The sequence below is a fragment of the Rhinoderma darwinii genome, chromosome 2, assembly GCF_050947455.1.
Source record: "Rhinoderma darwinii isolate aRhiDar2 chromosome 2, aRhiDar2.hap1, whole genome shotgun sequence".
NCBI lineage: Eukaryota > Metazoa > Chordata > Amphibia > Anura > Rhinodermatidae > Rhinoderma > Rhinoderma darwinii.
This window is the reverse complement of record NC_134688.1, coordinates 194,612,095-194,627,555: the sequence shown is the minus strand read 5'-3', so window position 1 is coordinate 194,627,555 and position 15,461 is coordinate 194,612,095. Positions and strand designations below refer to the sequence as shown.

Genomic DNA, 15,461 nt, shown 5'->3' with positions numbered 1-15,461 from the left:
GAAGAGTGGGTTTTTAATTATTTTTTTTCACTTTTTATGAAACTTTTTTTTAAACTTTTTTACTAGTCCCACTAGGGGACTTCACTATGCGATTATCCGATCGCATTTATAATACACTGCAATACTTCTGTATTGCAGTGTATTATGCCTGTCCGTGTAAAACGGACAGGCATCTGCTAGGTCATGCCAGAGGCATGATCTAGCAGGCATTCACTACAGGCAGACCTGGGATCCTTTATTAGGCCCCCGGCTGCCATCGGAGACACAGACATTCGGTGATCGTATCGCCGGGTGTCAGTGGGATGAGAGGGTGCTCCCTCCCTCTCTACAAAACCACTCAGATGCGGTGCACGCTATTGCGCACCGCATCTGAGGGGTTAAACGGGTGAGATTGATACTAATATCGATCTCACCCGGTCGAGCAGGGACGCCCCCAGCTGCCTCTGGCAGCTGAGAGCAGGGAGATTTGAGAACTCCCTGCTCTGTTTACTTATTCCGATGCAGCGACGTAAAAAGTGTATTGCATCGGAATAAGGCCGGTTAGTGACCGACGTAGAAACACTATGGGCCGGTCACTAACTTGTTAAACCAAATGTAGGAGGAGGTGACTTTGATAGGAGGGTGCTCCAGCGCGAGGCGCAATGGATTTTTAGGTTAAATATGGTTAAACCATTGGACCTAAATGACCAGATATCTTCAGATATCTTATGCATGCTTCATCTAATTCCTTGTGTCACAATCCTAATGGGTTAATGTAATGTGGGGTGGTACCAAATTATTATTCATAACCAATTCAGAAAATGAGACTGTATATCCTGAGCCAGACGACTATGGGTCATGGAGGTGTGATTCATTTAAATTATATAACTCATGGATAGTTTATGTTACTGGCCCTTTAAAAAGTGAAATTATACTGCGGATTACATACTATCTTGAATTTGTGTCCTACAATATGTGACTATCTATTATGGCTCCTTCAATTACATCTACTGTGTTTAAATAGTCCTAAGGGTATGTTAACACGCCCTATTTACGGACGTAATTCAGGCGTTTTACGCCTCGCAATACGCCCTAAAAAACGGCTCCAAAGCGTCGGCAAACATTTGGCCATTGAATTCAATGGGTCTTACGGTGTTCTGTCCAGACGGCGCGTAAAAAGACGGCCGCCTCGAAGAAGTGCATGTCACTTCTTGGGACGTAATTGGAGCAGTTTTTCATTGACTCCATTGAAAAACAGCTCCAATTACGTCCGTAATGGACGCCGCGAAAAACGCGAGCACTTGCAATTACGTCTGAAATTCAGGAGCAGTTTTCGCCTGAAAACAGCTCCGTAATTTCAGACGTAATTTGCGTTGCCGTGTGAACATACCCTCATAATGACAGCCTTGTGGTAGATGAATAAGAACATCATTCTCCGCTTATATTAGGCGTTTTGTTATCATATACATTAGGCCGGATTCACACGAGCGTGTGCGTTTTGCGCGGGCAAAAGGTCTTCAAAAGCTCCGTGTGGCATCATCATATGGTGCGCGGCTGCGTGATATTCGCGCAGCCGCCATCATTATGACACTCTGTTTTTATGTTTGTAAACAAAAAAGCACGTGGTGCTTTTCTGTTTTCATTCATAGTTTTGTCTACTGTATCGCGCATCATGCGCGGCATACGGAAGTGCGTCCGTGTGCCGTGCACGGTTTTCACGCACCCATTGACTTCAATTGGTGTGTGATGCGTGAAAAACGGCCAAATATAGGACATGTCGTGAGTTTTACGCAGTGGACATACGCTGCGTGAAAATCACTGACAGTCTGAACGGCCCCATTGACTAACATAGCACGGACGTATATCACGTTTGTCTGAATAAGCCCTAATAGAGCTAAAAATGCCCCACCTGTGAGAGACAGTGTACCAGCCCAGCCCTGATTCAGTGAGGATGGACGGAATATATGCTGGTAAGGAGTTAAAAGAACAAGATCATTCCTGCAGCAACCTATTTCTTGGGTTGTTGTGAGGATAGGTAAGCTATTACTTCTGTCTGCGGCTGTTTTTTTTCCCAGCTGATCACTCCCTTGTGTTTATTTACCTATGTGCAGCGATCAGCGAATTGGAAGCAGCCGCTTGGGAGTTCCCTAGGTATCAGGATGCTACAGGGAGGTAGTGACACATGCTTGTCCTGCTGCCTGTTGATTGGGTGATCAGCCATCACCTGACGTCTGAATAGCAGATTGGTCATCCAATTAGGCAGCTCCATCTAGATGGGCGGGGCTCGAGCCTAAATACAGGCACTGGACAGTATGGACTTCATAACTGTCCTGCCAACACGCCATCACTCTGCCAAACAAAACTAAAATGGGCGAAATGCAGCACCGGGAGTTTTAATGATACCCCTGAGGATGTAGCTTGATAATACTGCTACTGAAACGTGTAGGACACAAACATACTAGTCGATAAGGTGTACATGGTATTAGGGAACAATTAGGAGGTGGAATGTGAATAGGGACAGAACAGTAACCCTGAATAACTACCTCTCCTGTATCGAGTACTTCTGTCAAGAGACTGAAAAAGTCCAAATGGACTTGTATCTCACAGCTGTTAATGATAAGAGTCAATAAAGTTGTTTAGAATTGTCTTAGTCAGGCAGATTTATAGTCATAGACATTGAATGGACCAGCGATCGACCGCTGCTTCATTCAAGTTTCTCCTCACTGGGGGATGTAGTGAGCAGGAGTGGTCCTGGACCCCTATTCTTGCAATTGTTGGGGTCCCAGCGGTGGAGCCCCCTGCGATCAAATAATTATCACCTATCCTGTCGATTCTTTAAGCCACAGACTGTTCCTATGAAAGCCACAATGTCCCTCACCTCTACCGTCCGTGCTCCCTATGCCACAATGCCTCATGACAACAAGAATGCTTTTAATTCCCCTATAACAGCCACAGTGCCCCCATGACAGCTACAATTCCTGCATTACAGCCACAATACTCCTATGCCAGCCTAATGGCCCCATGACAGCCACTATGCCTGCCACTATGCACTCATGACATTCACTCTGCACTCATATCAGCAACTTACATATCTTCTTATTGTAAAGGTTCTATAGCAGTTTTTAAGAGGATTGCTATATATTTTTACACTCTGTAAACATATTTTATAAGAAAACACCACACAGATGTTTTAGTTGTTGAAGTTTGTAATTGATAATGAACTATGTGAAAACACAGATTCTTTATGGCCAATATTATAGGAAGCCAATTACCCTATCAGAATGTTTTTGGAATGTGGGAGGAAACCGGAGTACCCGGAGGAAACCCACGCAAACACGGGGAGAACATACAAACTCAATGCAGATGTTGTCCTTGGTCAGACTCAAATTCAGGACCCCAGTACTGCAAGACAACAGTGCTAACCACTGGGCCACCGTGATGCCCATAAACATATGTTCAGTTGTTTGTGCACATAGCTAACAGTAAGGATGGGAGGACTGTTAGCTGGTGCCGCCATAGGTTGTGTGATGAAATAATAGCGCTATTGTCAGCCTATGGTTAGAGTACACTGACATAATGGTGGAAATGTGCGCATTTATGGTCACACAGGCAGGGACCAGGACTCAGGTGACAGAGTAGTAGAAAGAAGACTGGTTCGCCACTGAAGTGATGGAGCGCTGATCTCAACACAACTGTTCACAGCAGCCAAGAGATAACCAGGTGTATGAAGTACGTTAGCAGGTACAAGCGACATATAAAGCGACATTCTCCTTTACAAATCTTCAGCAGATCCTCAGACTCTTTGTATTTCCAGCAATCTGAGAACAGAAACAGTGAAAGAAACCATAAATTTTAAAGCGTAAAATAATGGAGAAAAAAATAAAGGTAGAAAGGAAAAACAATGCATACTTCTGAAGTCTTTGCAGTTTAAGAAGCACGATGAATAGCAGTACTGCAACGAGTAGCAGAGGAACGCCAACAGCACAGCTGATGATTATGATGTTACGCAGTGTGTAGTCTACAGATACGGCAGGGGTGGTAGTAGCTGGAAGGTCTGATTCTGGTGCTGCTGTTTGCACTGGTGTTGTGTCTATGGTTGTCGCTGTTGTAGACACCGTTGTTGCTCTTTGCGATGTTGTAGTGTCTACAGTTATCGCTCTTGTTTTATACATTGTTGGTATTGTTGTTGAGATTGTAGTGGACACTGTGGGAAAATCAGAGCAGAAAATCACAATCATTAGTTTAGCATCAGAACTGTGTTTACCAAGGGAACATAAAAGGAATGAGACAGCCAACATTGGTGAACTACAACATTAAGCAGCAGACTGTCATCCGTACTCAATCTTATGCAGTCTAACTGTCTACTATTATGATTCTCCATGTGTGACCCCATCAGATAACTGCTTTAGGCCAGTGTCACACAATGGGGCAGATTTATTAATATTGTGTAAAATAAAGACGGCATAAACCTAGAGGAGACAGGCAGAAGATTTTATTACATTGGTGCATGCTGTATCAGAGATTTGGCGCATCTTGATAGACATGTTAGAAACTTTTCTCTAACTTACACCCCCTTTTGGTTGGCTTAATTTAGACCTGTATTTTTCGCCAAAGTTATGGTGCATGTCAATAATAAATTTGGCACATTTTAGGACTCCACTTTTCTAGGATTTTTGAACAGTACATAGTAAGAAGCAAAAAAATGTCTAAAACACGTAAACAAAATTGGCAAACGGCATGCATTTGTTATAGTTCATCTGCCCCATAATGTTTTGATGTTTTTTCCATGGTGTTTTTTGCGTGTTTTTTGGTGGGACAAGAATGATGCGGCCAGATGTTGGTTTAAAGTTTATAGTAAAATATAAGAAAGCCTTTATACACAGCGGGGTGTTTGTTTTTTTCCATTTTTGTAGCATATTTTCCGTCAGTTTTAGTTTTTATCAAAAGTCATCATCTGTGTATGGCGTTTTTCAAAATAACAAATGCCAGCAAAAATACATGTAAAAACGATTATTTTACATGCATTTCTTTCATGCTTTTTGACGGGTTTGGTACGTACAAATAAGAAGAGTCGTGATTATTGGTTGACGGCTGTCATCCAATCAGGTTGTTGTCTCATTTTATCTCTTTTGTTAGATAATGTTATACATTTTAATGTCAGTTTTTACCTCTGTCGCTCCAGGTGATGGTCCTGCTATTAGAAACCATAAAATTTCCCAGATTTACAGCTGATCACATAAATATTTAGGAGACTTCTACCCTACAATGTATGATGTTCAGTGTCATAGCCTGGGAGATATGGGGTAATATAACAGCTTACCTTCAGTTGTTGTGTCAAGCATCCAAGGATATGATTCCTCCTCATCATCATCTGGTGGAGCTTGTTCTAATTCTGGAAATAAGAAGTGTATTACATGGTTAACCTGTAATAAATATATTCCTATGCAGACTATTTATTATAGCTGGAAGTGTCATTCTAATCTTTCCTACACAGATTGGATCACATTTCTATGTTTGAGTTTTACACAACGTGGGCATGTAGCTTATTTAGCTGAGGAAAATATGCACCAAAACCGCAGCAATTGGTAGGTAAAAACCGCACCTAATCGTGCGTATTTCCATGCGTTTTCCAGTTCAGTTTTTACGTTTTGATGCGTTCTTTGGCGCGTTTTCCTGCTGCGGTTTTGGTGCGATTTTCCACAGCACTAGGCAGATACAATTCACAAGCAGAAACGCAAGATAAATTGACGTGCTGTGGATTCTAAAAAATGCACCGCAGGTCAATTTCTGTCCGGAAAAACATTGCAGCGTGTACATGAGATTTCCTGGAATTTCTCGGACAATGCTGGTACTTCATTATGCTGCGGTTTCGCTACATGCAAATCCGCGTGGCAAAACCGCCTGTAATACGCATCGTGTGCATTGAGCCTTAGAACGAGCGTATACTGTCCCCTTTATCTGAATGTGGATTGCAGAAATCGATGTGAATGCTGCAGAAACAACCGCATTTAGATATATGGAACAGATTTTCACTCGTAAAAATTCCTGCAACAAATCTGCAATGTGTGAATATACCCTTATTTTTATGCATAAACTATTTTAAAAAGTCAATGACAAGAGAACAAGATCTGGAGAATATATTATCGGCCATGTTGAATTTTTTTTAATGGTATTTTTGACAAGAATAGTGCTGCAGACTTCGCTATTTTCCCTTTCTAAAATACTGGGAAGCTTGTCAGAAACCCCTGAACACGGATGTGAACAGAGTTATGCTTGTTATGTTTGTGTTTATATCGTTTATAATATAATTGCTATAATGTAGTAAAGATTTATACCTTGACGATAGGTTGTGTCTTCTGTCTTTTCAGGATGTTGTAATCCTGCATTGATCTTACGACCTGAAAATATAATAATGAAAATATTGCAAACAATTATATTGTGTGCACAAGAAATGTAAATCCTGATATTGTGATATCATCAGGGGCAGATACAAATAACGGAGGCCCCTTGTGCAAGACAAGTGTATGAGCCCCCTGTTATCCAAAGATGAATTTCATGACAGGCGGGGTGCTAGCGATAGATCACCTCATCCACTGCTCCCCAGAAAATCCTTCACAGTGTACCAATCCAGCAGTAATTGTGGGGCATGGATGGGAATAAGTAAAACCCCTTACATGTGACCGATAGACAGTAGGGGACACTATTTTCCTTAAGGTAGGAGTGGGCCCTCTTGCCTGCAGGGCCCCGGTGCAGTTAGACAGGTTGCACATATGGTATATCTGACCCTGGACATCATAATCATAACTATGTGATGATTATAATAGTGTAATATAATGTAAGAACCTATAAACCCTTATTATATGAGATGTGACTTTATACTATAAGTGTATAAGTATATTAGAAGAATGGTCTTACCTTGTATCTTTCTAGATCGAGCCAACATTTTTTTCAATGCTTTTAAGTCTCTGTCAAAGTCTGTCTCCACTGAATGGCAAAAATACCCACATTAACTTATTATATATAAAACATGTACAAAAAAGTCCACAGCAAAGTAGCATAAAATACAAGTGAATGAGGAATGGATCTTTACCTTCAGGATAAGGTGTCTCTACTCTTTTCTTAGGATATCGCAGTCCTGCATTGATCTTACGTTCTGAAAAAGTTATAATACTCATCATTGACATAAATGTGTCATAATTGTAATAGTTTTATAAATTATATAAAGTCTTGTGATCATGAAGTAACAAGAGATGTAACACTCCAATATAACCTATGGGAGATATGGAAACAACTGAACACTGCCTCTTGACTTTCCTTTTCACCTTTAGACCAAATGCACACGGATGCATATTACACACGGATTTGCCATGCAAATTATCCTGCGGCAAATCCGCAATGTAATACAGTATCAGCGAAGCAAGATTCCAAGTTCTCATCTACACGTTGCAGAATTTTTCCGCACATCAATTAACCTTCGGTGCGTATTTTACAATCTGCAGGATCTGAATTTCTCTTGCGTTTCCGCTTGCGAACTGTATCTGACAAATGTAGAAAAAACGCACCAAAATCCACAACATAAAACACAAAATGTTCTTGAAATAAGGTCATATAAAGGCAAATATTAATCTTTCTAATAACCAGGAGTTTTGTTTTAAAAAACCTAATAAAAATGAGAACATAGGTAGAAATATTAACAGCCATTTTTTATACTACTCATCATAATAAGAACTTCTAGATTAACCTACCATGGAAATTTCCACGCGGTACAATGATTTTCTTTAATTGTTTTTCTTTTGTGGGAATTCTATAGGAGACACCTACATGAGAAAAATACACAAATTAACCATTATAACTGTACATTATATAATAATAATCTATTATACTATTCTATAACTTACCATGGAAATTGCCACGCGGGACAATGATTTTCTTTAATTGTTTTTCCTTTGTGGCAATTCCATATGAGACACCTACATGAGAAAAATACACAAATTAACCATTATAACTGTACATTATATAGTAACCTATTATACTATTCTATAACTTACCATGGAAATTTCCACGAGGAACAATGATTTTCTTAATTTTTTTCACTTTTGTGGAAATTCCATTTGAGACACCTACAAGACAAAAATACACACATTACCCATTATAATTGTACATTATGTATTAATAATTGATTAAACTATTCTATTAAATATGGTAGATCCTTCTTAAGACCAGACAGGGTAAGCTTCTGTCAAGGAGAACAGCATTATGGGTAGGGGTTGTCTCCTGGTCTGAGGCAGATGAACCTTATGGACCCCCTCGGACTCCAGAGCCTGTGTCTGTGATCGCCCCTACACCTCCGATAGTCATACCCTGCATAGCTAACATTATAAGTATTGTGCATTACCTTCAGTATATGTTGTTGTGGTACTGGGCAGTGATGTAACTGTTGCAGCAGACGTTTTATCTATAATAAAGAAAATATTACATTATGGAAAGGATGAAGAACAAATCATGATCCGATCATAGTATATGGATAATAACAATCCAGTATCAGACAATATATTTATTCAGAGAACTCACCGGTCCCCTGCAGATCATTCTCAGTTGGGGGTGTAGACCCTTGTGTTGTAGTTGTAATGTCTGCACTAACTAGATCTATAACACAGTACAGAGAACGTGTTAATAATACTAATAATAGTGAAACCTTCTGATGTCCGGCACACAGCAAAGAGTCATTCACTGACAGCAATATTATTGAGACACCATCAGTTATATTATATCTATTGTGCATTGATGACATTTTGCTCATTATTTTCATTACAGTGAAATTAAATGTAAGACAGATTTCTATTATCATGAAACGATAGTATATTTTGGGGTATTTTATGGTTTTTGTCTATAGCCAGGAGGTCTTCATATCTATTATGGGTTTGTATGAAAATGTGAATATAAAGATTTAACACTTGTAACCTCATATCTCAATAGAAAGCCCTAGTTGTCTTCTGCAGATATAGTATATACCTAATTGTAATTTGTTTCCTACTATCCCAATGTATAAACGATGCGGTAGTCATAGATGTTGTGATGCATTGACTTGAACACCCCTTGTCAACGACATTATCATTTGTGACTTGTATTTATACTTAGTATTACCCTAAATAAATATATTGGTTCTGTGAAAGAATGGTAGTAATAGCCTCATACAATCAATATTAACCCTAGAGTGTATATTGTGCATTAGCGTTATATATAAATAATGTACATGGATCTATTAAACGTCTCGTATACACTGGTGTAGCAGTATTTCTTACTTGGTTCTTTGTGATAAAGTAATGGGAATTTAGTCTATTTTAATTCTTTTCTAAATAATATATAAATCCCTCAATATTTCCATCAATGTATAGACTCTAAACTTGAGTCCCGTGCCATCAATACCAACATCTAAGCCGACTGAACATGCTAATCCGCTGATATACTTGTATGTTTGTCATTACTAGATGGTTTCTCTCTCTATAATAAGTTATTATATTACCTTCAGGGGGTGGTGGTGTGGTGATAGACAATGTTGTCTTTATTATCACACCAGATGTCTTTTCTATAAGAAACAAAGAGAAAATCAACATTATAAACATATTCTCTATATCTATAGAAAGATATTTCTGTCATTGGGAACAGTAATGGACATTGATGGATTCCCTATTCCTGAAATCTTCATTGGTGGGAATGTTGGGAAACATTTCCTTGTAGAAGGCCACATACTGGATATAACATGGGCCCAACATAATAATCACATCATGACACCACATAGAACATGACAGTCTTTATAATGGTTTGAGGAAACTTTTTAATCTTAGGGCACAGTTCTAGTAAATGACAGAATATGGAGGAGGATATTGTAATAATAACATATTCACAATACACTTACCATTGATGTTTGAACGCGGAGTCACCACAATTTTTCTCAAACGCGTTTTAGGTATTTTTTTTTGTCCATCAGATGGACCTGTATGAAAAAAATTACATTCATTTGTTATATTATCTACATTTAGAAACAAACTATGAGTGAGGTTTGTGGCGCTGCTGCTGATGTATTTAGCGCACAGAGCATTGCCTAAGACTGTGTACAGTTGTATCCACTTCTCAGCGGAGAGCAGGTTCCCATGTTCTCATTCACTGATGGCAAACAGGTATATTACAAGTATATTAGTTATATCGTTTTATTCTTACCTTCAGCATATGCTGGAACAGTGTGAGACTTCGATGTTATATCAATCTCACCAGGAGTTGTTGCTGCAATAAATAAGATAAATAAAATCAAAACAATATTAAAAAATATACTTTTCTGTATATACTTTATTTAAATAACTGGGATTATTATACTGCAAAATTCTAATATTCCTTGTAGAAGACTCTGAAAAATCGTACATAGGGCGCACACACACACACACACACACACACACACACACACACACATAAGCAGCTATATAAATCTATACAACACGTGACAGGTCCATAGTATCTCTGTATTCTGTGGTGCTGGGATGTTCTACCATTGACGCTAATATGTGCACACACTGGTGATAACTTTAATATTGAGGAGAAGATTGTATTATATCATCTCCCCTCAGTCTCCCTGACTGACATCAATCTGTTGCAGAATGGAATTCTCATATACATTATTTCTAATAGCCTTTTATATATAATTCTCTAGCTTCTTGGACATCTACTTAGGATCCCGTCTATTAGCCATACTAGAGAGCCACTAGATCCTTCTCTGCCATCCATTGAACAGTATGTGGCCGCCTGTAACTTCGATACAGAGTTTCAACAGTCTTATACCAGCTGGACACGGGGTGGGGGGGGGGGGACGGGACTGTCCTTAAAGAGTGGGTTGTTTTGATGGGATAACCTCTTTAATAGTAAAGTTGGCAATAAAAGTCCAGGAATATTCACATGAACAACCCAACTGTTTATAAGAGATTGAAGAACGGATAATTTGGATTTTAAGAAATTATCATTTCGATTTTAGACAAGTAGCAATTATGAAATAATCTACAACATTGTGTATCTGTCTCATTCACTTCACTGGTACAATAAGATCACAGCTAAGCTTTGTGGAGCTCATTCTAGTAACAGAAATCACAGTAACCGCCATGTTTTTCTCAAATGGCGTTACATGATTTCTCATTCACTAAGCCAGACAGAGGTATAGACAGAAGGAGACAGAGGTAAAGTGTAAGTTATACGACACATATGTAAGAGATTGTAAGTAATATAATAACTGGATAGATATGATTAAACTAGTATTAGAATGAAATAAATAACAGTCACATTACCGGAAGTCTCACGACCAAGCGCAATGTCCACAAATACAGCAAGAATCGCCAGGAAAATAACAGCTATGCTCTGTTTATTCGCCATGACAAAAAAGGGGGAAATCACTGAATGTGTGATAACTTAACCTAGGACTGCTTTATGATGTCATCACATTCTGAGAACAGCATAGAGGATGGTATGGTAATTTATAACTGCTTTATGATGTCATCACATTCTGAGAACAGCTTAGAGGAGGGTATGGTAATTTATAACTGCCTTATGATGTCATCACATTCTGACACTTGCATGTACAAGGATGATGCCATGACGAAATGAGAAGGAGGTGTATATTTTAGTGAAAGCTCAAGACGACCACCAAAATTGTGGGGATGGTCTTTTTAAAGAAAAAAGTATACAGACTGCTAGTTAAAGTGTTTAATGCAGTCAGCAAACATCCAGAGTACATGAATAAATTCACAAAATGATAAAACAGCCCAAAATCATGTTATTAATGACACTGTTCTCATATACAGATGTAGCAATTCACCCGGATTACTTTCTGCAGCGTAAAAACTTATCACTCAACACAACAAAAGATATTGAAAAGCCATTGAGAAAATCAAGTTAAAGTCCTGCCCATACCTAGTCTTGTAATTGATGTGTAACCGGTAAACTTAATTACCAAACATTACACTGCAGAGGTCTTCTACCTGTGACTTCCCATTTTACCCTACCGGAGACCTGTAGTGCATGAGTGCATGATGGGAATTTTAGTTTCATAACAACTAGACAGCCATAGGTTAAAGAACACTGTACAGTATCCTTCATAGTCACCACAATGGCACCCCTCTCCTCAGTCACCAGCATGGCACCCCTCTCCTTTTTCGTCTCCGGGATAACACATGGACAAAAAAACAAGGATTTTTTTATTGTCATATCTTGTCTGTGTTATCCAGCACCTTACCTTGGATTACATTACGTGATTCTGGTCCAATGGCAAGTGTAACGTGGAATAACACATTTTGCAGGACTTATGTTTGTTTGTAGTTGGTTTCCATGGAGACAAATAGGTCTTTGCACTAGCTCTAGACGCAAAACAATAAAATGTATACCAAGATTTTGTTTCATTTTTATTTTAAAGAGATTGTAGCAATTTAAAAAACTAATTGGAGAATTAAAAAGAGAAAAATTGCAAAGTGCACAGCCTTTAACTCCTTCAGCTCTACTTTTGTATGTAATCAATTGCATACCTAGTTTGTTGGACATACGAAATTATTTTCTAGAAGCTGTATAGTATTATTTGGGAATACCCACTTATGCTCAGAAATGTCCCTTCAAATCACACCACACCCACTTTGTGATGTCCCGCTACTCAAGTTCTCACTTTACTGCTATAGTAATACTTGTCAGCAGTTCATGACACCCTGTGTCAGTCTTGTCGCCTGTATCGCACCTATTTCTATTAACCCCTTAACGAGATGTCAGGTACTGGTACGTGGCAGCCGTTAAGGGGAAGTATGGAGGGGGCTCACGGGCTGAGCTTGCTCCATACACAGCGGGTGACAGCTGTGTTACACAGGCGACAAAATCGGCCTCAAAATGCCTGAAGCAATTTTGAGGCAGACTTTTTCGTCCTGCAAAAAACCCTGTGTAAACTAGGCCTTATACTAAAGACTACAATAGAGCAGACACAGGTCTGAACTGCTGCACATGTGCTCCACTTTTGTAAAAATAAAATTCAGGATAAATATGTTGCATAGCTAATCTTAACCAGCCGCACCACCATTACAACCCTTTACGCAACTGAATGACAAAATCCATAAATGTCTTAACTGGTTCCCGACCGCTGGCTGTGTTTTTACAGCCAGCGGTCAGGGTTCTTAAAACCCGAGCCATATACTTTTTACGGCTCGGGTTTTAACTTGCTGCCCGCGCGATCGGGCAGCTGAATGTCGGGTCTCCGGCTGTCAGTGACTGCCGGGGACCCTGAGGAGAGGATAGAAGCAGCTTTCGCTGCTTCTGTCTTCTCTGATCACTTGTACACAGCGCTCAATGAACGCTGTGTATAGGAATAGAGGCAGCGGCCATGCCACTGTCTCTATTGCTCCCGGTTTTCATGTGACTGGTCACATGATCGCCGGGTGCCGTTAGTGACAGACTGCTGGTGGGTCTTACTAGACCCAGCACAGCCCTATTAGTGACAATCGTCACTATGAGAGGGCTGATTTCCCCTGTAACTGGGGCTGCTGTGCAGCTCCAGTGGAAAAACATGGTGTAAAAGAAAGAAAAAATATATATAAAGTTCCCCAAAGGTCTTTTTTGACCTTTGAGGGACAGACCATAGTAATAAAAAAATAAAAGTAAAGTAAAGTGAAAAAAAATGTTTTATAATAAATACACATAAAATACCCACCCCCAAAAAAACGTTCCCCCCGCCTATAATTGTTGTAACGCTAGCGCTGACCCAATTACCCTAATATAGACATGTTATATATTAAAATTTATGGTAGACAATGATGATCACAAATAAAAGGTCCATTTTAGGGTAAAACTATGTTATTACCAAAAAAAAATAGCTGAAATGTAAAAAAGCTTATTTTTTTACTATTATTTTCAAACTTTAAAAATAAAAATTCTAAAATAGCAAAAAGGATGTGTATAAAAACGATAAAAAAAGAAACCTGCATTGTCTACGGAAAAAAACATTGCAAAAAAAATACCGTCGTTAGCCCAACAAATAAAAAAGTTATAGCCATTTAACACGTGCTAAAAAGGGCTAAACAGTGTCTGGTCCTGAAGGCTCAAAATAGCCCGGTCCTGAACTGGTTAAGCAGCTTTGGGATTTAAAAAAATCTTATCTGTTTGATAAGTATGTCACCTGCAACAGTTTTTTGGACCGTCTTACACCAGATTTAGGCTCTATTCACACTGCGTTTGAATCTCCCGTCAAAATCGAATATTTCCAGACATATACCCCTGGTGAAAGGCTCCTTAGGACGCAGATACAGTTGAATCTAATGCTGAAGCAGGGAACTCCCCCGCCAAGATTCAGGAGGCGGATGGGTACCCTCCCATTGTAAACAGTCATTAGGCTTCTGGCTGCTTGCATTGTTGGGTGTTCTTCCATTGGAAGAGGTTCCACTAGAGCTTGATGTTCAGGTTTACAAGGTAAAGACTGAGCTCTGCACCACACCATGGTTTCTGCCTCTGGCTGCAGAGTCACTGGTTGGTTGTCCATAATACGAGCACGGCAAATCTCACCCTTTTCATTGGAGAATCTCTGTTAAGCAGTCAGGTGACGTATGGAGTTATGAAGCGCAACTTGCTTAGAGGTAGAAGCTGTAGGAAGGGCGCCATGTAGGGCATCTAGCATTTCTTCATAGCAGTTGTGGAGTATGTTCTTGCCCAGCACCATTGGTGGAAATTCGTTATCCTTTAGATCTATTACAATCACGCCTTGCTGAGGTAGTTGTATCTCCCTCACCTGGATTGTAGGTTCCCAGTAACAATGTAGAGGTATTAACTGTCCATTACTGGCTATGACTTTCAGCCAAGGGTCTGGAGGTTGTATCAGCTGATCAATGTTTCTCAAACCAACCTCTTTGCAACATGGTGACTTGTGAGCCAGCCAACGTAGCAGGGTATGCTTTCTGTTATTAATTATTATATTTAACTAACAGCATTCTCTCTTAACATGGCCGGCTCTTTGGCACCTGCGGCAAATGGGTCTTCCATTAGCATCAAACTTGTCAATAGGGAGCCTACCCGGATTCTGGTAAGTTAACCTCCTTCTAACAGGTCTATCACGGAACCTGTTACTGGTGTACCGGTGGCTTTCCTCTTGGTGCTGCCTCAGATCTTCCAAGCTCTGACACACTTTAGTGAGGCTTTTGGTCAAAACAGCGACTTGTTCTCTCAGTTCAGCAACTGAATCTGGCTCTTGCTTGGGGGTTGACGTAGTGATGGCAGCTTGGCTTCCTAATGTAATTAAATGTACTTAATTAAAATGGTTATTCTGCCAAAATGTCTATATGTCCTGGAGCACGCAGCCATACCAGTATATAAGGCCTTTTTTAAATACCTTCATGCCTTATTCCCAGCCTTTATCTGGGGATCCAATAGATCCAAACTTAGTTTGTCTACCCTGCAGAGACCTAAGCATGCGGGAGGGATGG

General features: G+C 39.7%; 2 long non-coding RNA genes across 2 annotated transcripts; both read right to left on the bottom strand.

Annotated features, from left to right (window-relative positions):
• Positions 1 to 7,724: 7,724 nt before the first annotated feature.
• Positions 7,725 to 8,104, bottom strand: LOC142740919 (uncharacterized). The gene is made up of 3 exons (XR_012880920.1): positions 8,028 to 8,104; positions 7,878 to 7,949; positions 7,725 to 7,796 (listed from the first exon to the last, which is right to left on the bottom strand). It is a non-coding gene; the product is annotated as an uncharacterized LOC142740919 (long non-coding RNA).
• Positions 8,105 to 8,318: 214 nt separating this feature from the next.
• On the bottom strand, positions 8,319 to 9,550 carry LOC142740920 (uncharacterized). The gene is made up of 3 exons (XR_012880921.1): positions 9,503 to 9,550; positions 8,551 to 8,625; positions 8,319 to 8,434 (listed from the first exon to the last, which is right to left on the bottom strand). It is a non-coding gene; the product is annotated as an uncharacterized LOC142740920 (long non-coding RNA).
• Positions 9,551 to 15,461: the final 5,911 nt, after the last annotated feature.